The following is a 23,423-nucleotide window of genomic DNA, read 5'->3' as shown; positions in this document are numbered from 1 at the left end:
TCATCATTCTTTGATAAATGATTGATCTTAATGAAGTTCCCCGATTTCTAAGAATTCTTGAAATTTTTGGATCCAACATCGCTATTATCAACTAGATCCATTAGAGCAATGATCTCAAATTGATCACTTAAAGTTGAAAATTTTTCAAAGCACTAAACATTATTGAGTAAAATGAGATAATTTATTAAGTAATTATCTCTAATTTATTTTTGTAAATCAACAATGAAAATTGATCATACATCAATATTAGGTGCTAGATAAGAAATTTGAGGTTGCAAATTCTTAAATGGTCTACCAATAATATTTTTAACTTTATCTCTAACAACTCATTTACAATGCATTAAATTAGTCAAATAGATCTTAGGACAAATGTTTTCTTTAAAATTCTTGAATGAAAACATTAGCAAGTTTGTGGAATCACTCAATATAATAAAGAGCTAAAGAAAAATAGAATTCAAAGGCTATGTCTTGAGAGATTCTAGTAAATAGTCTAGCCGTATACCTATGATTATGAGAGAAATCACTATACAATGTGTTAAATTTTTCTACATGAGTAAAAGCGTCACTTTTATCATTATAAGTCTCAAGAAAAGGAGTCTTCATGTATTCCATTATAGCAACATGAATGACATCTAAAGGAAAAGGAGTAAAAATATCACAATGTTGAAGTTGAATTGAGTCATTGAAGCAATTTATTGTTGTAGAAAAGATATAGTTTAAGACAAGGAATTATTGGTAAAACTAGTTGAAAGATTGGTAGAAGGAGATACCTTTGAAATATTTTTGGCATTATGAGAAATGGAAGCAATGGTTGAAAATAAAAAGGGCACACTACTATAAGTGGGCATTGATGAAGGTAAACAAACACATGACACATATAAAGGGATATATGGAAGAATAGGATTAGGGATGGTAACATTTTTCGGATTTATATTTTAATTTCAAGTTTTCATGATAGGTATAGAATGGGTGAAGATAATTGGAATTAAAATAGAAATCATGGCATAGAGGTCTCAAAACTAGTGGTAGTTGTCTGTGAAACCTAGCTCTCAAGATCAATTTATATTTGGATTCACATTGTCATCAATGAGATTAGAGATACTATGAAAGATGTTAACACCCTTTTCATCATTATCAAATAGCTTCCTTAAGCTTTCTACAATAGAAATGACCTCTTGTTAGAGTATTATTGTCCTAATCATTGCATAATATTCCAAAGTAATTACAAAATTATTAACTTGCATAAGAGGAACCCTTAAATCCCCATCTTCATCATGAGAAGAATAAGAATATTATTTATACATGATAGAATTAATGTCACTAGTATGTGTGTTGATCTCATTAAGATTCCTATGAAAGAAAAAGGGATTGGGATAAAAGGAAGCTGTGCAAGTCTATGAATTCTCCCAATCAAAATGTTGTAAGTAGGTCTCAAAGTAATAACGTTCATGCACAAGGGACTAACAAAAAAGGACATAGGTCTAATGTAGCTATAATATTTGAAAGAGATGTACAATAACAAGGTTCTTATGAAAAGAAAATTTAACTAGAGTTTAAATATTTTATGTAAAACATCTAAAGTGGATTGATGTAGAAGCATCTTGGGTTTTCTCTATGACTACTTTGGAGGAGTGCTCAGTAGTTACTTTGGAGCCAATTTGTGTGCTTACTGAGTGTGCTCAATTAAGCTTTGATTCATGCTCGATCAGTGAAGAGATGGTACCCAGTCATTAATGGATCATTTGTGGTTGCTATGTTAACCAAGGGACTTGGTTAATGAAGGCATTTGATGATGCTTGGCGTACCTGGTGTATACTATAACTCAATTTACACTAGGAAATTGACAGTAGTGTTGCTTGAGTTAGCTTGGTCAATGAAGGGGCTTGGTTATGCTTGAGGATTTTCTGATACTCGACATGGTGGTTTATGATGCTTGGTCATGTTTTGGTTTTTGTGTGTGCCAGATTTGTCTGTGAGCCAACCTTTTGGCATTTAATTTGGTTGTAGGTATTTAATTAGTGTTGTAGCCGACTTGTGACTTATGCATATATATAATGTAAGGGTTTATTTTTATTTATAATTGCTAGCATGACTTGTGGAATAGTTGGGTATAAGTAAGGGATCTTTTGGAGTTTTTATGCATTCATTTCAGGGAGTGAGTCATAATCATCTAGCTTGGAGAAGATGATGTGGTAGAAGAGAAAATTTTGACAAGGGCTAGTAGTTGAGACCCAGGAAACAAGGAGATTTCTTGGTGGGCTTGCAAGCATAAGTTTAGATCTTCCTTGGAGGTTTCTACCAGAGTGTGGATCTAAGCTAGCTAGTGTTTTGGTTAGAATTTGAGGGATCTTGCAGAACTATTATTGTAATTGCTATTGTATTTGGTCATAATTAGGAAGGCCTTACAACTCGGCACATTGCATGTAATTAGTTATTTTATGAATAAAGAGGTGCATTTGGTATTAGATCTTGTATCTTGTATTGTATTTCCACAGTGTGGTTTTCTGGTGGGAGCTAAGATATCTCCTTTGTAGTGCCTGCCCCTAGTTCACATTTTGTTTTAATTGCCAAACTCTTTTAGGCCAGTTCTATACTTGATGTTTAGTAGCATTACTTTTATATTTTCAGATATTGTTTCAGATTTAGTTTATTATATGATGAGATTACTTGGTACTCTATATTTCATGTATGTAAAATGATTATTCAATGTTTTTAGTTATCGATGATGATTAGTTAGATGGTTTATTATCACATGTGTTTTCTTATGGATACTTACCCCATATTGCATGTGTATGGTGTGCGTGTTTGTTTTCTTTATGTATGGTGTTTCTGATGTGGTTAAGGAAGGGAGTCATAGTCACCTGCTAGTCGGGTTCTACACGATGCACCACTTCCTGTCATTGCTTGTTTAGCTTAGAATACTGTGTCTGTACATGCGTGGATTTTATGCAGGTTGTAGGTACCGGGTATCGACTTCCCTGAATTGCCAGGATGAGCATACCCTATCACATTATCTCAATGGTAAGAGAGGGGAGATAAATCTTAAGTCCAAATCCTAAACCCTTTAGCCATTTGTAATAATTGATAATTAGGACAAGTATCCAAGTTGAGTACCCTCCGAATGCGTCGGATGACATTAATTCATGATTATAACCCTTTTGTTTGATTTAGTATGTGTTTTTCTATGATAGGTTTTCATATGTTGTCTTTATGAGTCTTTGGTGTATTTTCTATTAATTAAGTTAAATTAAAAGATTAATTAATGATTCAATTTAATAAAAAATTATTATGACATTTTAATATTTAATTATATTTAATTAATTGAGAAACTAATTAAATAATAAGAATTGAATTTGGAGATAAAAGTTTAAGGATAAATTTAGACGTGATAATATTTATTTAATTTAATAATAATATATTTAGAATTCATTTTTTAAAAAATGCTAAATATTATTGTTATTTAAGTTAATTAAATATTCTATCAATTAAGTTTCTAAAATAAATTAAAAAGTGAAAATATATTAATTATTAAAAAGTTGTAAGATTTCATGATGCGAGCATGTGTTGAAAATAAAAGAAATTAATTAAAAAGATAAAATAAGAGAAAATAATAATGTCATTTTAATTTCATAAAGTGTGCATGAGTTTAAAAGTAATAATGATTAAAAATAGAAGTCAAGTGGAAAAATTAAATAATGTTATTTAATAATTCATTCAATGTGCATTAAAAGATAAAGCATAGATTAATACAAGTTAATTTTAGAGTTAACTCAGTTGAGCAAAGAGTCCTCTCAGGTGAACGCACAATTAGTGCCCCGATTTGAGGAGAAAACTCCTTATCACAACTTTGGGGTTCATTTTTTAGGGACGGCGAATTTGGGAAAGAATTTTATAGACAGGGATTTTAGGAGACATCTTTTGGTAGCGAATTTCAGAAGGAGAATTCTAAGAAAATTTTTCAGAGGAAAGTTATTGAAGGGGAGCGAATTCTCTCATAGTTTTTCAAGGATTTCGTATTAGCATCAGGATCAAGTAGAGTCTTGTGTCTTGATCGCTGATTATTTATGCAATTTCCCTATTTCTTGTCTTCTTCGTGTCAGTGGATTATAGACCTAAATTCTCTATGATGAATGTTTAAAACATTTCAATATTGGAATTTATCAGATGCTTGTCAATTAATTTCTATATATGTGAAGAATAGTAGAGCTATCAAAGAACCCTCATTTTATAGAATAAAGAAAATTAGGATTCAATTTGGGGAGGGTTCGAATTTAAAAATCTAAATTGAAAATTTGGATAGTTGGCAATATTTACTCTATCAAAGTAATATGGTTATCAAATATATATATATATATATATATATATATATATATATATATATATATATATATATATATATATATATATATATATATATATATATATATATATATTTAAAAGGGAGAGTTATTTAATTATATATATATATTATTAACTAAATAGCAATATTTTTAAAAGATTCACATTATATAAATTTGTTAAACAAATAAAATAAAATAAATTAATAAATATGGGTGGGGCTATCCACGCACACCCCCCCCCCCCCCCCCATTTAATACTGAGTATAGTAGGCTAACTGTTGTATGCAGTCGTACCTGCTGGCGCAGGATGACTGCGACAGCAGCCTACGCTGCTATTACTGCAGTCAGTGATTCATATATCGCTTGGGACGTTTTTTTAAAAAATAAACTTAAATGTATATCAAGGTTGTTTGTTTTAATATATGAGCTTTGTTAATAGTTTTTAGATATTAATTAATATTAGTTGTTATAAATATGTTTTTTTTAAAGATTATTTAATTTGCTAATAAATTTTTAATTATATTATAAATTTAGTTAATTTTTAATTAATGGATTTTATTAATAAAATTTATTAAAATTTAGTATTTTTATAAATAATTAATAAGTAGTTTCATTAATATTATTTAATCAATAAATAATTAAATAATATTAAAATGATATTTTTATTAAAGATATGTAAGTATTAATTAATTTAGTTAAAATTTTATTTAACTAAGATTAATTAATCTTTATGATCTTATTAACTTGTAAATTATTCTATTTGGAAATCGACAAATACTATTTAATAATTTGAATAAATTATTACTCGCTGGTTATCTTGGGGAGAAATTACTTAAATCAAACAGGTATAATTTGTGCGAACTATTTAGAATAAGAATGGGTTAAGTGGATAGGGTGAATTATGGAACGAACTTACTCGATTCATATATCAAATTGGAAATTTAAAACTTACTATTTCACTCAATTATGTGTATCAAATCAAACCTACTGTGAAACTATGATGTTATCTAGGTACTGATTGTGTTTGGGGTTTGGGTGGTCCTAGAGTGTTGACCAGTTTAGGTCGTTACCAGAGGCTCAAGGGTTTTGCAAATGTGATGATATGATGATTTGATCTCGATCTTTTTACCTGACCATGGTAATGTGATGGAGTGCTCTATGATGGATGTTTTTACTGTTTGTTATTACTGTTTGTTATTGTTTTCTAGTTTCCTTCTGTGAAGTTGAGGTGTATGTATTTGAGTTACTTGACTTAACCATTTTTGAGTCATCGATCAGTTATACTTGGGTTGCTTTCCAGTTGCCTTGATGGGACTAAAGTGTTTTTCTATGCTCTTGATGATGTCATGTTGTGACATGTTTGACTTGACCATTTTGGAGTCTTCGATCAATTTTGTGTTCTATTATTGGGATTCTTTTTGGTTGCTCATTGGAGAACCATTGGATATTGTGATTTATCATTGATGCCTTCAGATGCTGATAGAGATTTGTTGTGATCATTATGATTATTATTTGATGCTATTTAGTTGCTCATGGAGAACTGATGTGATGATTGTGGATTATATTTATGATGTTTTCAGTCACTTGTATAGGACTGAGGTGATTTTATTATGATTCTTTGATTTTTGATTTCATGAGCCTAGGGTGGGTTATCTTTGTGTAGTGTCGGGAAGTGGCTTGCAATGGGGGTCGGGGCCCTAAGAGGCTACCTGGAGAAACCCATTGTAAGTTTTTTTAATAAGTGAAAACATCTCACCTAAATACTGACTTAAATGAAGCTAATAAGATGACTATATGTTCTCTCTTGTGCCTTGAGTGCTAGTACAGACTAGGATGGGGTAGAAAGAATGCTTGGTTATGACCTTGCATTTCGTAGTATGCCTCGTCAGTACGAGAGGATACTAGTGGCCACAGGATCACAAGGGACCCGGGATTCCTAAGGGATTGCTCGGGTAACTTCCAATGTGACTTCTGCGATGACACTTTCTTGCTTGCATAGTAGGTTTCCTACGTGTCTTTGTGTGCCTCTAGGTCTAGATGTCTATCTATGTTGGAACCTTTGAGTTAGTGTACTTTTAGGATTTTCCAGACTTAGAGAGTACTTTTGTTTCATGTTTTGATATCTTGTTTGGGACTTGAAACTATCTCCTCAGCGCGGTGGGAGTGGACCATTTAGGTTCCATGCGGTTGGGTGGTAGTGCTTTTTACTCTTACCATTGAGATCCATCCATGGTCACCGTGGCTAGAGCTTTCTTGGATGGCATTTACCTTCATTCTGTTCATGGATTATTATGATGGATGGTTAGATTTTATGATGGATGTTTCATCTTTTATGATGGATGGATGTATCATGTATGGTATGGTTTCATTTATTTTACTATACCTTGTACTATGGATTTGAGGATGATGTATCTCTATTTTTACATATGTATATTCTTTTGAGCCTTTCATACCCTGTGACATGTACAGTGGATGATTGAGCATTCCGAATTAATTTGCCAAGTGGCATTCGGAACAAATGTATATTAAATGGACATTGGGCTTTCTGATTATTCTTTTATGTGGATATGGTAGTTGTTAGACTTAGGATTAATTAAATTTAAATGTGACTCAACATCTTGGGATCCCTAAGGAATGTAACCTATTATGTATGTTTGTTTATGATTACATGTTATTGCTTTCGCTACTATGTGTTTGATGTGTATGTTATACTTTATTACTTTTTTAAAAAAAAAATGTTTAGCAAACTTAGTAAAACTTTAGGTTAATTCTTTTGGATCCCTTGGCAGGGCGTTACATCCTTTGGGGATTCTCCTTCCTTACACTACGTTAGATGGTATTAGAGCACAGTTGTTCCTAAGCATGTAGATAGATTGTTGAAGTTGAGGTAGATTACACCAAGATCTTGGGTTGAGAGGAGTTGATCTGACAAGATCTTGATCTGATGGTGGATTTTTCTTTCTAGGGTTCCAGATTTCCTGATTGTGAGTTGGAAGATTATGGTTGTGACTTGTAATTGTAGAGGACATATAGATGGATTGATGGATGTGAAGATGGAAGGTTGATCTTATTGGAACATGATCACATAGATTTTATGTGATGTGTATTGCAGATTCATGTTCCTGGACTTATGATTTTTTCATAGTTGTTCATGCAAAGTGGCAAGTTGTGATTAGACTTGCAAACAATTTAGGTTTGTCACAAGGTGCATGAGAAGGATTTTTTGCAGAGGGTTTGCAACGAGCTTAGAAGATGTCTCCAAAAATATTAGACCCTGGAATTATTGTGAATCTCTATGATGTGTTGGAGAAGAGGCTTTTTTAGATGTCAACTCAGTTTGAAGCTAGTTTGGTTGATTGAGTTAAGGATGAGATGGGAGGGCATTCTATAGATGTTTGTGGAGTTGGAGTCTATCGATCTGAAAGAGAGTTGTCTAGCTAATTAGAAGATTTTTCCATGAGAGAAGGTGGCATAACAAGGTTATAGAGGAGGTAACAAAGGTATGTGAGGTTGGTTTTGATTAGCTTGTAGAGTCTAATGTGAAACCTATAGAACAATTGGTGGTTGTTGCTGAAATACTTGACCTTACCAAGGAGATTCCTAATCTTGTTGGTAATGAGGTTGAGATTGGTTTTCATGATTAGTCAATTGAGCCTAACATTAAAATTGAAGAGCACTTGGTCGTGGATGATTAGGTTGATGTGGCTGATGATTTATGTGTTACAAAGCATCTTGTTGTAAGCAATAAGATTGTTGGTGGGAGAATGCACCAAGTTAAGGTGCCAAAAAGATGACATAGAACTTTTGATTTTCAAATTTACAATAGTGCATGCACGCTTTTTGAAACTAATATTTATGGGTTGTAACCTATAGCCCATATCATTTTTTTGTTTCTTCTTTCTTGTTGCCTTCTCTACCCCCAACATCATGTACACATTTTGTAGAAGGTCCAATATTTTCTCTCTCCTCCTCAAAATGCCTCCTCATTATTGGAGATCAAGATCAAGATCATCAAGTATATTTTCTATGCTTTTTTTTGCATTGTGTTTTATTTTTTAGCATTATTTTTTATTTTTTTTAGTTTTCCTTCAAATTTGTTTATTTATTTAAAATACAATTAGTTTCATATAAGGAAATGTGAATAATCAGCCACCAAATCCCAAGCCTGATCAACAAAATTAAAATGAAAACCCTCATGCAGAAGAGTAAGAACTTCTACAACCTCCACCGATTGAAAGACCTCCTCCTAGAACCCATGACAATATAATGAATGAAATAAAAAGAGGGAAAAAATAAATAAGAAGCAATCATTGGTAGGTTGACAGCTTGTGGGAAAACTAATCCTATGAGAGCACAATTGGCATCCTCCCTTGAGTCCATTATGAGCCATGTAGCTTTTGTTAGTGGTTAGTTGGATATTTGACATGTTAAGAGAGAAGAACAAAGAAGATATTATGCAAAAAAATCATGTTATAAAATGTAAGAGAAAAGGACATAGCAAAAGGTAAACATATGTGAATTATTTAAAAAATCAAGAGAATAAGACACTTTTAAACATACAACGAAAAGGTTCTCCATCCACTAGTGCATACATGATGATATTCGAAACAACTTTTGGGATAGATGGTAGATGGTGCTTGATGCCCCTCCCTGAAATAATCATGAGGTTCCAATGTATTTCTTAAAGAAATTATATTGTGAATTTGTACTCAAGGAGATCCCCAAATATTTTGACATGTTAGATTCTTAGGGGTAGAGGTGGGGGTTCATCATTTGAGAGGTCAGGGCCACATAGTGGCCCTAATGTAGTTAGGGAACTTGTTTTCAAGCCATAGGGTGAGAATGTCATTATTCTTTTAGTTGTGAAGGAACATGTAGAGACTAGTACTCTAGGGACTATCAATGCTTTGACACAGACCCTCATTCATTGCTTTGGTCCATTAGTTGAGAAGGAGCCTTCTTCATGTCATGGTCACATGTGCACATCATGTGGATCCTTATGCATGTTTGGAAGTCACATTGGAGACAATATGGATGATGGGCTAGTCACTAATGAGTTCCTGAGTGACACATTTGATATTGACACATAAGTAAATTATAATTATAATATACTAATTTGATCACATTTTGTATGGCTAGTGAATGATTAATTTATTAGCATGTCTTGACAATGTTTAAAATTTAGGGTAAGAGTGTTGATGGCCCTAGTACAAATTCTCTGGCCCCATTTTATGCCTTGTCAATGAGTTGATAGGTATGTTTCTATTTAATCATTTAAATTAATACATATATTTATTAAGTAATCATATGAAGGATTGACAAAAAAAAATTATCCATGTGCATTGGTTCTCTACTAGACCATCAACATTCACATGGGACTCTAAGCCTAGGCATGATATGAGCTTCATAGAGGTACATTTGTTTCATGTTAATTTAATTCATTTGAGTATATTATATTCTATAAAAAAAAATTAAAAATTGCATTATATGATTTGCAATTGTTGACATCTGAGACTCCTCAACTTCACCAGTCCATTGCTCACAAAGTTGTTGCTGCAATGGCTAGTTCAGAGCCATTAATTGAGGTATGAAAGAGTTCTCATGGTTTTAGTTATTATTTATAATAGTTAGTATTGAAATTTCAAACAGTATTTATAAGTATGATTGAGTGATGATATTGATTGAATTGTTCTAGGGCCTTATTACTCCTTATCATTTGTGAGCCTTTTAGGTGTATGGAGTGACCCTTTGATGGTGATAAGAAAATGATGAATTTTGTGTGTGCATATATTTGATTTCAATGTATAATAATTATTGATTCATATATAAATTTTTTGTATCAGCTTGAGTTAGAAGGATCCTAAATAAGAGGACAAGCAAGCATGTGAGGAAGACCCCATCATCCCTATCATTTGCCTCTATGCAATGACTGAAGACCTCTAAGGATTTTTTTCCTTCCCTTCCTGAGAAGGAGAAGATATAGGATTGGATAGATGTATAGGCATTAGTGAACATATCTCTTGGATTTTATGTTAGTGGACATAGCTAACAATTGGCTATATACAAATATGTAAATATTATCATTAATGGCAACACATTATGTACATACTTATAGTAAACCTCAAAAATAAAGGTACTTAGCTTCTTGGTATTGAAAAAATTATGTAAATATGAAATTGGATTATAGTAGTGCATTACTTTATATGTAAAATGTTTCTGACATTATATTATGACTAGCAAGGTTAGATGGAGACAGTATACATGTTGGTGATGATGTGTACAATCTCAGACATCAGTATGGATAGTATAGAAGAATGATAATTAAGATGTAAAACACATTGGAATGAAAGGTAAAGGAAATATTTTCCTTACAAATAATTAGTTGACCAATTAGGGCCAACATCCTAGATGTTTACTCTAAGTTGGAAAATTATATTGTGGTCTTAGCTGACCTAGCAGCAATTTGTGAAAAATGCATGGTATTTATGCAAAGGATATCTTGCAAGGTTAAGTGTGTGTTTTTATGTGAAAGTGATATGTGAACTCTTTGTGAAGCAATACATGAAAAGTTTTTGAGAGCTTAATTTTGTGATTTGAGATCAAGCTGAGGCTAGAGATCATTTGAGAAGAAGTTACAGCATCTATACTTTTGTATTTGAGGAACTTATTAAAGTTTAGTTACTTGTTTGGATAGTGAGCTCTTTTTGTAATTGAAATTTCATGTTTGGGTAGTGAGATCTTCTTGCATACATTTTACTACAACTTCTAATAGGGTTGGAATCCATAACAAGGATTTAAAGTCTCCTAATAGGGACTCTATATACTAAATTTTTTTATTGACTCCTAATAGGGTCCATCCTCTAATAAGGAACATATATATTAGTATAACTTTGTGGGCATCATTCTCACTAAGGTTTTCCCTTGGCCGAGGTTTCCCTAGTTAACAAACTATGATGTTATGAGTTCACTTTGTGGATGGTTACTTTTACTGTTCAGCATTGTTTGTTTACTTTCTCATGCATGGTTCAAAGTAATTAATAATATCTAGTTGGAAACAAAAGTTTTTAGAATAATAATTCATCTCCCCCCACTCTCAGTATTCCTTATTTATAACAATTGGTATCAGAGCACAATTACTCAGAAGAAGCTTAACATCTTGAGTAAAATCCCTATCTATATAGAATACTTGATGAAGAATCTTGAAGAGGCACTTGACCAATTGATATCCTTACTGACAAAAGAGATAAGATAAAAGATACATATGAAGACTCCAAAGTATACATTGGACAACTGAAGGACAATATTGAACATCTCAAATCCAAGCCTGAATCTACTAAATCTGAAACTAGTGATGATGAATATTCAAAACTAAAAATAGAGTACAAGATCATGAAGCATGAGTTAAAGATTACTAATCTAAAGCTAATTTTGACGAGTGATCGTAAAAAAGTTGAATCTAAATTGAAGACTAAAATTCAGATCTTAGAGCCAATCTAGCAAAGTTGACATCTAAACTTGAAGCATTAAGAGTAGATCATGAAGAACTTTAAAAGTACAACACTATTGTGAAATGTGAACTAACTTAAAGTAAAATTCAGATCTTAGAGTGAATCTAGCAAAGTTGACATCTGAACTTGAAGCATTAAGAGTAGATCATGAAGAACTTTAAAAGTACAACACTATTGTGAAATGTGAACTAACTTAAAGTAAGGTATATAGCTTGAAAAACTTTATTCTATAAGAGGAAAGCTTGATGAATCTATGTCAATACAAAGACCTGCATATGATAAGACTGGTCTTAGTTAACTATTTAAAATGTCTACAAAGAAAATTGATATTGGATCAGATCTAAAAGAAAAAAGATAAATCTTGTGATAAGATTGAATCCAATCAATCTTCTGATAAATCTAAAGAAGTTGGACCAGAGAAGGAAACTAAGAAATTGGATGAACCTAAGCAAGTGGTATCTCCTAAGAAAACCAGGTATGAATCTAGAGGCAAGTGTTTTTCATTTAATGAAATAAGTCATATGAAAAGAAATTGTACAAATAAGTCATTTAATCATGTTACAAATTTTTATTGTCATAATTGTCATGGTATAGGTCATAAAGCAATTAATTGTAAGAAGCCTAAAATAATGATAAAAGGAATAGTAGAATGTCTAGAAATACTAACCCTATAGATAGAAGAATATCTAATGAGAGGACATCAAGAGAAAGAAGACCTTTTGATAAAATAAAGAAGCTTGTGTGTTATAAGTGTAACAACTTTACACATATAACTTGAAATTGCCAAGCACCTATTGATTAATAGAATCCCAGAAGTAGAACGCTACTATGTCAATTATGCAATAACTTCAAACATACAACAAAGTACTATAGAATGGATAGAAGCAACAATGGAAGAAACTTCAGAAATGACAAAAGGAATCATGAAAGAAACTTCAAAAATAAAAGAAACAATCGAATAAACTTCAAAAATGACAAAAGGAATCATGAAAGAAACTCTAGAACTAAGAAAGAAAATGAAGATTGAAAAAATTTAGTTAGTGGACTTTGAGAAGAATTTGATGAGGCATTTGTAAAAGGATTAAATATTTTTGAGGAAAAGTTAGATGATATAGAGACAAAAAGATTGAAGTCAGCAATTGAGTTTGATTCAATTAAGTTGAATTAAGCTTACATTAGAACTTGGAACTCCAAGTATAGATAGAATTGTGAGTACAAGGTTAGGAAAAGGTGTATCTAGATGAGTCTAGATTGTGGCTAAGCTCCATTGGAATTTGGAGCTTTTAGTAAGAAATTATGAAGGAAATAGGAGTTATTGTAGTAAACAAAGAAGGTTGATTCTATAATAGTAGATGGAATCTATGATTTTATAGTGAGTTTCATGACGCAAATCTTTTTGAAGCATTGTTATGATGGATGGAAGTTATATTTATCTTCAAGTAGCATTTGAAGATTGAATGAACGATCTTGAGTAGATACTTGATTTTGGAAAGTAATTAACAACTTTTTTGAGTTAGTGAAGTGCATAATTAATGCAAGTTCAAGTTGGATAAAAGGAGTACAAAACATAATTATTTCCACATTTTGAATCATTTTAGAAGATTGGAGCATACAAAGGCAATTTGTAAAGGCGAATTCGATCAAAACCCTACTTTAGAAAAAGATATTTTTATTTCTCACACAAAATTTGTTGAGTAAATTTCTATTTGGAGTAATTATGAATATGTTAGTGGTTTAGAATGTTGAGAATGTTGATAACCCTAAGGTGAAGGTTGTTCTAGTGAAAATCTTAGAGGAAAACCCTAATTCAACTTTATCTATTACTCTAAACAATGTAGTATATTTTGAAGATATAGGAAGCTACTTGTCTAGTAAATTTGAGACTGTTGGAACTGAATTCATGAACAAGGACATGGAAATTTTTTTCAATCGTGATATGACTATAAAATATGGATATAAGCATTTGAAGGATTTAGACTTACTTAGATATTACTTTTACTATGAACTTGATACCGAAGAGTGGACTTAAATTATATTAAGTAGAATTCACAATGGAAAGATTTGGATGGTAGAAGATGTAGTTGATATTGTTGCTGACCTTATACATGAGGTTACTAGTCTTAGTAAGCAAGGCAGTGTACCCATTGGAGAGAAACTAGTTAAGAAGAAGGTGGAATTTAACTCCAAAGTAGTTTATAATGGTAAGGCAATGGTGATCAATACCATTAGACAACATGAAGTGATATTCTTGAGTAGAATCATTGCATATTCTATTTGTGTAAGTTTCAAAAATGATGAGTTGTCAGTAGGTTACATCATCTTATAAGATTTGTGTTGAGAAAGAACAAGTGAATTTGAGAGAGATTCTGAGAGTACAACTCCTTGAGAATTTAGAAAGGATTAAGAGGACTAAGAATGTTGTATTTAGATTTCATTCTTTGATTACTCACATTTTCTTTCATGTACTTAAGAGATTTCCATTTCTATTAGTTGTTGATATTATGAGTAGTGAAAGAGATGCACTATGGACAAGATAATAGATGTGTACAAAAGACATCCTACAAAGAAATCTTGGATAGCATAAATTTGATTATGAGGACATTTCAAAATGAGATGAAACAGAGATTCAAAATTTCCCCTATAATTGTTGACAGATTTAAGAATGTTAAAAACTAGTTTCAATAGAAACTTTTATAGTTTTTATCAAAACTATATGACTACTTTCTATCAAAAGTTTGTGGGAAAACATTTGTCTTTTATGATTTTGGAGGAATTTCTTCCTCCAAAAAAGAGTAACCCACTATTGTGGGTTCATTCAATTTGATATGTGTTTTATTGTGGATACAGATCTAACCTATATTTAAGTAGTAGAACCAAGGGAAACATTTCTTGAACCCTTAGGTTATGAGTTGAGTGATGATGTAGCTATTGGTTACATTTATTTAATCTTGAAATCTGAAATAGATCAAGCTTAATATAGATTTGGAACTTATGAGGAGGTAACTTAGTCATCCTACCAAGCATCATTAGAAAAAGCATCTCATAAGAAAGTTTAGACTATGGTGAAGAAATCACTGAGTGAGGTTGGTATGATGGAAAGTGAGTCACATTTAGTAAGACAAAAAATCTCCAAGCTAAAACATATTGTCAAACAAGGTGTGATGTATGTGACACCTCTATTAGTTGGTGAAGCATCTAGTGTATCTATTGTAGAAACTCCTATAGAACAGAGCATTGCATATGTTATTGTATTAGCAAAGAAACCTAGTGAACCTAATAGGAAGTCCAAGAGGTTAGTAGAAGTTGAGACTCACAAGACAAAAAGAGTCAAGTAATAAGCTACTAGACCTGGCAAAAGGAAGAAGGAATTGCTGAAAATTAAAGATTCTAGTGAGGAAGAAGTAGAAGAAGAAGAAGTCAAACAGCCAAAAAAGGTTATTGTTTCCAAGAAGATCCAGTAGGTAAGACAAGGTAGCCATGGAAACCAAAGATAGAGAAAATCAACAAAGTCATTTTCAATGAAGGAAACTTTTTGCAGATGAACAAGTTCTATGATTTATACAATGATATTAAGAAGGAATAAATAGATATCTCTATTTTGAGATATATGATTCTTAATAACTTGAAACCTAAGAGTATTAAAGACATGATGAATCAAAAAGTCTATGACAAACTTATAGTTAAGAAGGCATCAGTTTATGAAGAATACATGGAACTTTGAAAGTCAATGCTAAGAACTATGTGCAAGATAGATGATGAAGATGAAATCTAGAAATTGATGAAGAACTAGCATCTTACATGTGAAGTAAGATGAGGCCATTTTTGTTCATGGGAGGAGAAAAGAATGTCATAAGAAGTGAAACTGTAACAACCATCAATCAACTAATGATTGAGTTAAAAGAAGAACCTACAACTATAGAGAATACAAGTCATAAGTATCAGTAAGTGGTAATACTATGTAGATTAATTAGAGAAATGTTACTATTAACATCGATGAAGATTTGTTCAATCAACTTGAATCTGATTTAAAAGATATTGAGGATTAGTTGAGATTGATTGAACAAGAAAAAAGATAGCTAGAAGAAGAAAAGAAAAAAATTGAAGAAGCCAAGTTGAAATTGCTTGAGGGGGAGAAGAAGAAAAAAGAAGAAGAAAAGAGGAGAGAAAATGAAAAAGAAAAGAAAGAAGTAGAAAAGAAAGAAAAAGAAAGAAAAGAAAAAAGAAGAAGAAGAAGAGAGAAAATCAAAGAAGGGAGTAGAGAAGAAACAAGAGGAAGATGTGGTGAAAGTATCTAGCTCATCCACTCCTATATCTCTCACTAACCTTATAGGTGATGATTATTATTAAACTAACTTATCATCTTTGACAAAATTGATTGAGAAGAATGGAAAAGTCAAGGGTTTACAAAGAGCATTAATGAAGGTGACTGACAAATTACACAACACTCTCTCATCCAAACATATAGAAAAAGACCTCGAATAGAGAGCTCAAGTAATTGTACAATTATTTGATGATGAGTTTACAAATTTGTTGAATGTTATTGAGTCTAAGGCTCAAATTTCAAATGATGCCATTATTTTTATCTCCATTTATCAAAATATTCATAATTATTTGATGAATCTTGATACTTGTATCAAGGAACTCTAGAAATGTCAACAAGTTGGCAAGGTACTGTACATCAAATCTACTTTATCTCATAAGTTGACAATAGAGATGGATAAAAAGATTTAAGGGAGGATAAGTGAGTTGGAAGCTCTAACTAGTCAAATACAGCAAACCTCTTGTAGAATTGATGAGTTTGAAGGACAAGATACTAGTGTTCACTCAAACATAGCAAATTGCAATTTGATAAAGGAAAAGTTTTGAGAAGACTATCAAAATTTAGAGAGTCTATTACCCTAAAGAAATCAGCTATTGAGAGACAGTTGGTGGAACGTGTCAAAGCAATAGACACTTCTTCCAATTTTACATACTCTGACCATAGTGCAATTGAGATTGCATCATATATCAATTGTTTAGAAGGATATTGTTGAAAACAGATTGATCCAAGTATGATAAATGTGTTTCAATCATTGTTTTGTCACTAATGTCAAACCTGCTTTTTGTTGGTATGACAATTGCTTATATGATTTAAGTACTATTACCTATTTGATTAATGAAGAGGGTTTGATCAAAAGATGCAAGAATAACACTTAGAGGAGAGGTTGAGTTATGATATAAAAAGGGGAGTACAAGAATCAACTAAGATAGTGATATCATAGTGCATTGATAATCTACTTAAGGTTGCAAAGATTGGTTGAACTAAACAAGTTTAGAAGAACAAGTTAAATAAAGTTTGTCTACCAAGCTTGACTGAATGGATAGTAGGTGTCGAGCAAAGATAATGCAAGTCGAGAAGAAAATTGGTTAGGGCCCGTTTGGTGACAAGCATAGGAATAGAAAATTAGAATAGGAAATAGGAATGAGAGTCAGAGTAGGGAATGGGAATGGAAAATGATAATCCCATTCCTGTTTGGTTCACCTAAAATCTATAATTGAAGAAATTACAGATTATGTATTTGAAATTGACTACTCTGGCAAGCCATTTACACACAAGTCTTTTGAACCAGCAATAATCCAATTTCTATCTGGACTCCAATCCAAGTAGGTAAGAGCATCATTGCAGCCAGTTAAATTTCACACTAATTCAAACGGCATAAATTCTTTCCTAAATTTTGGCATTCTCCATACCTGCACAGATTTCCCCATGCCAATAGCAAAGTGGGTTCTGTCAAGACTAAATTTGATGGCCGCCATAGCACCTTTGAAGGAAATCTTGTGCAAAATAACATAGCAATGCACATTTATGAGTAAGCATCTACCTACTTCATTGATGGAAAGAAGTAAAGTTCCATTTGGAGAGAGGGCAATTCATGAAATTTTTTTTGAGTTCTCACAAGGAAGCGTCATGGTTTTAGATTTCACTAGGTCAATAACTATCACATGGTTGCCCATGGGTGTCAGTAACTCCATGTTATTTGAAAGGATTGCATTGCCACCTATGTAAGGAGTACCTAGCAGATTCAATGATGAAGAATCCTCTAGCCAAAAAATAAGTAATCATATTCTCCATTCCAATAACTGATATTTTTTTGAATAGACTTATGTTCATTTTGGGCTAAAATGGGAATACGTATTCCTATTCCCCATTCTCATTTTTCCCACCAAACAAAGAATTCAAAAATATATTCTAATTCTCAATGACCATTCTCATCATATTCCAACAACCAAATAGACCATTAGAGCCGAGTAAAAGTCTGTTTTAGTGTATGCCAAGCAAAAATAGTAGATGTCAAGTAAAGTTTAGTTAATGTCGAGCACTAGTAAATTTTAATTCATGTCGAGTGATTTTACAAAGGATGTCAAGAAACATAGTATGTGTTGAGCATCAGAAGAAAGTTAATGTTGAGTGCTAACATTATTATAGAAAGATCATGAATTCAATGGATTTGAGCTGACAAGTTTGTTTTCTTGGATTGTGTAAACGAGGTGGAAGATAAGATTGATGAGCTAGTAGCACAAAATTCATGGTAAACTATTTCAAAGAAAATTCAAAGAGGATTGAAGGAGAAGTTTCTAGAAGTGAGTTGAATCTTACCTAATCTATCCTAACCCTAAATTGGGTATTGGAGAATGAATGGAAAAAAGATCTTAATTCTTTATTTATAGGGATGGTTGGTCAAAAGAAAAGGTTTTCATATGCAAGAGCCAAAGGAAGACAAGGAGTCTAGGGTATAGCCTGTTCAAGTGACCTAAGTAAAGAGTCTATATTGGCATGTTAAGCAAGAAGGCTTAAGGTTATGGATGCTTGAAGGGTGAACAAGATCTTAGAGCTAAAATGTGAGAAAGCCAAGCAGAATAGAGGACTAAAATAGAGAGTAGTAATCTACAAATAGAGTTGTAAGCTATTATCAGATCAAGCCTTATTGTTACTCTCTAATAATTGTAATAGTCTAGGGTAAATCCTTTGGATTAAGGTTGGCCTAATAGTCATTTATAAATCCTTTAACTGGGTGACATTTTAAGTGAATGATCTAAAATCCTCTAACAAGGCTCACTCCTAATAGGATCACATTTAACAGTGTGTATTATAACCTTTAATAGGGTTAGCCTTTTATAGGGCATCACTTCAAAAGAGTGAAAAAGAGTAGCATGTTACTAGTGGTTTTTTTCCAAATTAGGTTACCACATAAATCATTGTGTTAATCAAGTGTGTTGTTGAATCTATTATGTTTCATGTTTACATTTTTACAAATTGATTTGATAGTAACCTACATGTTTTAAGTGATTGCATAATCCTATGGATGCATGCATGATGATAATTTTTTTATGGGTTCACTAAGTTGTGGAAAGTTTTATTTATATATCTAGACCTTGGATAGCTAATTAAACCACCACCCCCCCTAGTTATTGTAAAGAGTTCCAATAGTTGGTATTAGAGCCATCTTCTTAGGAGGACTAATTAGAAGGTACTAGAAGCACAAAGATCAAAATGTCAAAAAGACATGTTCCCAAGCTTAATAGAGATAACTTTTCTGCATGGAAAAGTTTGATGAAGCTACACCTTGGAGGACTTGGAGATCACGCACAATCTACCATTACTACTAAGCATGTTGATCATGTTGGAGCTCTAACTATTGAGGATCTAAAAAAGAAGAAGGAACACAACCAAGAAATGTTGGAGATTGCCTTTGCCCTAAGCTATATTGAATTTGAAGATATCAAAAGTCTTAACAGTGCAAAGAAAATGTGGGATGCTCTACACACCATCTATGGAGGAGACGAGAATGTTCTAAGAGCCAAATTTGAGAGTCTTAGAGGTAAGTTTGATGATATGAGAATGCAAGAAGGTAAAAATATTACTCAAGGATAAAAGATTTTGTTAATGCAATAAGAGGGGTTATTGGTACAATAGATGATGATACTGTACTAAGCAAATTTTTAAGAACACTGCTCCCTATATATGTTTTTAAAGTTTCTGCAATACAAGAACTGAGATGTATACCAGGGAATACTCTATCTTTCGAAGGTTTGGTAGGTAGAATCGCTACTTTTGAGCTATCTAACTTTGATAATTACAAAACTGAAAATATTGAATTTACTTTCAAAGCTAATTTGTCATTGAAAAACCTATTGTGAAGAAGAGGAGGATGTATATTGATACAAATGAGGAGGATGTAGATTAACTTGAACCACTACTAGCAAGGAGATTTCATAGAGGTAAAGGCAAGTTTAAATGTAAATTACCTATCATTTGTTTCAATTGCAATGAGGTTGGTCATATTGTTGCTAGATTTCTAGAGAAGGAGAAGAGATGAAGATAAGAAAGATTATAAAGACAAAGGAAAGAAGTCTTGCTACATTACTAAAGAGGAAACAAAAGATGAATCCGATGAACATTACAATGAAGTAGTGTATGTTGCAATGAAGGAAGAATCTAATAAAGATGAGGCAACTGCACTTCTATCTTGTGTGAACAAGAATGAAAGATAGATCATTGACAGTGGGTGTTCACATCACATGATTGAAGATAAAAGTAAGTTCATTACCTTGAATTGTTATGATAGAAATAGTGTAATATTTGTTAATGATGAACCATGTTTGATAAAAGGAAAAGGTTCTATCAAACTCATAGAAAAGATTTATGTGATAATGCATACTATGTTGAAGGATTTAATTATAATCTTTTGAGTGTCTCACAATTGAATAATTCAAGATGTAAGGTTGAGTTTGAAAATAAGATTGCTAAGATATATGATACTAATGGAAAATTGATTGGAAAGGGAGATCAAACTAGGAGTAATCCATTCTACCTTGATATAGAGGATGCTTCTTGTCTACTTGTACAATTTTATATTGTGTGGCTATGGCACAAAAGGTTATCATGTTAATTTTGTTAACTTGGTTAGTATGGGTAACATGAGAAGAGTTAGAGGTTTGCCTAAGTTGAAGAAGCTTGATAATATAATGTGCAAATAATGTTAGCTAGGCAAAATGACAAAGTTAAGTTTTAAGAGTAAAACTCATACCTCTAAAGGAATACTAGAGATTGTTCATAGTGACTTGTGTGGACCAATTGAAGTGTAAAGCTACAAAGGAGATAAGCAGATTATGCTACTTATTGATGATTATTCTAGAATGATGATAGTTATGTTTCTAAAATAGAAGTTTGATGCTTTCAAAATATTTAAATGGTACCTAGCAAGAGTTGAGAAGGAAATAGGTAAAATTTTGAAATGTTTGATATTTAACAAAGGAGGAGAATTTACATCAATTGAGTTTGAGATATTATGTAATAATAGAGGAATGAAAAGATAGACATCTAGTCCTAGAAACCTTCCATAAAATAGAATTGTTAAAAGGAGAAATAGGTCTAGAATGGACTATGCTAGGACACTCATGATGGAGAAAAATGTTGCTTTAAGATATTGGAGATAAGTTGTAAGTGTAGCTATCTATACTCTAAACTGTGTACAAGTCAACAAAGGTATGCATTCAACACATTTTGAACTATGGTATGGATACTCACCCAATGTAAAATATTTTAAGGTATTTGGAAGCAAATGCTTTATTCTCAAAGATTTCAAGAATGGTAAACAAGATGCAAAAAGTGAAAGCATATTCATAGGTTATTCCAAAAGAAGTAAATCTTATAAGTGTTTAAATACTAACATTAACAAAGTTGTGTAAAGTGAAAATGTGAAATTTGATGAATATATAGAAGTATATAAGGCTAAGCCTATGAAGGAATAAAAATAATACAAATCATTTGTATACTTTTATGAAGGTATGCCTACTAAAAAGATGTTGCAAATCAAGCTACAAACCAACAAGTTTCAATGACTTTCAAGTCACATACTATGAATGTCAAGTTGCATTCAAGAATCGAGATACATTCAAATGTCAAGTTATGAAATAAAGTTGAGACACATTCTAATTCTAAAATTGGTGTACATGAGAGAGATGTTGAACTGCCTGATAGAGATGTACATAGTGACTCTAAAGTAGATAGGCCAAATGAACAAACTAGAGCTTAACCAAGATTATCTAAATATGTCAAGAGACATCATCTTGCTATACAAATCATTAGAGATAAAGATACTAGACCAATGACAAGGAATAAATTGAGAAATGATACATGTTTGCTAAGCATGAAAGAACCCAAAATAGTAAAAGATTCCTTAGAAGATGTGGATAGGAGTAAAGCCATGGAAGAAGAGATTGAACAATTTGAGAAAACAAAACATGGACTCTAGTTCCTAGACTAGAAGACAAAAATGTAATTGGTATAAAGTGGGTATACAGAAATAAGCTAAATAAAAATGATGAAGTCACAAGGAACAAGACAAGATTAGTCTACAAAAGATATGCACAAGAAGAAGGAATTGACTATGGAGAAACATTTTCTCTTGTTTCTAGATTGGAAGGAGTAAGAACTCTACTTGCTTATTCTGCATACAAAGGTTTCAAAGTTTATCAAACATATTTTAAATTTGCATTTTTGAATGACATATTAGAGGAAGAAGTTTACATAGAATAGCCAGAAGGATTTGTTGATGTTAACAATAAGAACATAGTATGTATATTACACAAAGCTTTATATGGTTTAAAACAAGCACCAAGGGCATGGTATGAGAGACTTCATAATTATCTTGTGAAGATTGGATTTGAAATGACTAATGATAATAGCAATCTATATATGAAGACAGAGAAAGGAAAAGGTGTTTTGTTATCTAAATTTTTTGTTGATGATATCATATTTGAAGGTCAAGATACTTTATGTAAGGTTTTTGCAAATGAAATAAAGCAAGAATTTGAGATGTCTATGTTTGGAGAGATCAAGTTCTTTGTGAATTTCCAAGTACATTAGATAAAATTTGGTGTGTGTGTGTGTGTGTGTGTGTGTGTGTGTGTGTGTGTGTGTGTGTGTGTGTGTGTTTGTATATATATATATATATCACTTAGTCAAAGTATATTAAGGAGATACTGACAAATTTTGGATTAGAGGATTCCAAACCAATAATTACACCTATGGTGACAAGACATAAATTGTCAAAGAATGATGATACAATTGAGGTGAATCAAATATTATACAAGTTTATAATTGGAAAATTATAATATGTAGTACATAGTAGACCTAATATTGCATTATTTGTATGGATAGTTGTAATATTCTCTACTAATCCTAGAGAGAATCATTTGATGGATGTGAAGAGAATAATGAGGTATTTGAAAGGAATAAAGGGATATGGTCTATACTATAAGAAAAATGAGAAATTTGAATTAGGAGCCTATTTTGATGTTGATTGGGCTAGAAACATTGATGATAGAAAGGGCACTAGTGGAGGAACATTTTTCTTAGGCAAAAGGGTGGTCACATGGACTAGAAAGAAATAAAATTGCACTTCACAATCTACTACTCAAGTTGAATATGTTGTTGCTATTGTAAATTGTACAAACATTGTATGGATCAAACAAATACTCAAAGGTATGAATAAAGAGATCATTGAACCAATGATACTTTATTGTGATAATA

Source organism: Cupressus sempervirens, chromosome 7 (assembly GCF_028749045.1).
Source record: "Cupressus sempervirens isolate cs-2001-9-10 chromosome 7, ASM2874904v1, whole genome shotgun sequence".
In the NCBI taxonomy this organism is placed as follows: domain Eukaryota; kingdom Viridiplantae; phylum Streptophyta; class Pinopsida; order Cupressales; family Cupressaceae; genus Cupressus; species Cupressus sempervirens.
This window is presented reverse-complemented; position numbering follows the sequence as displayed.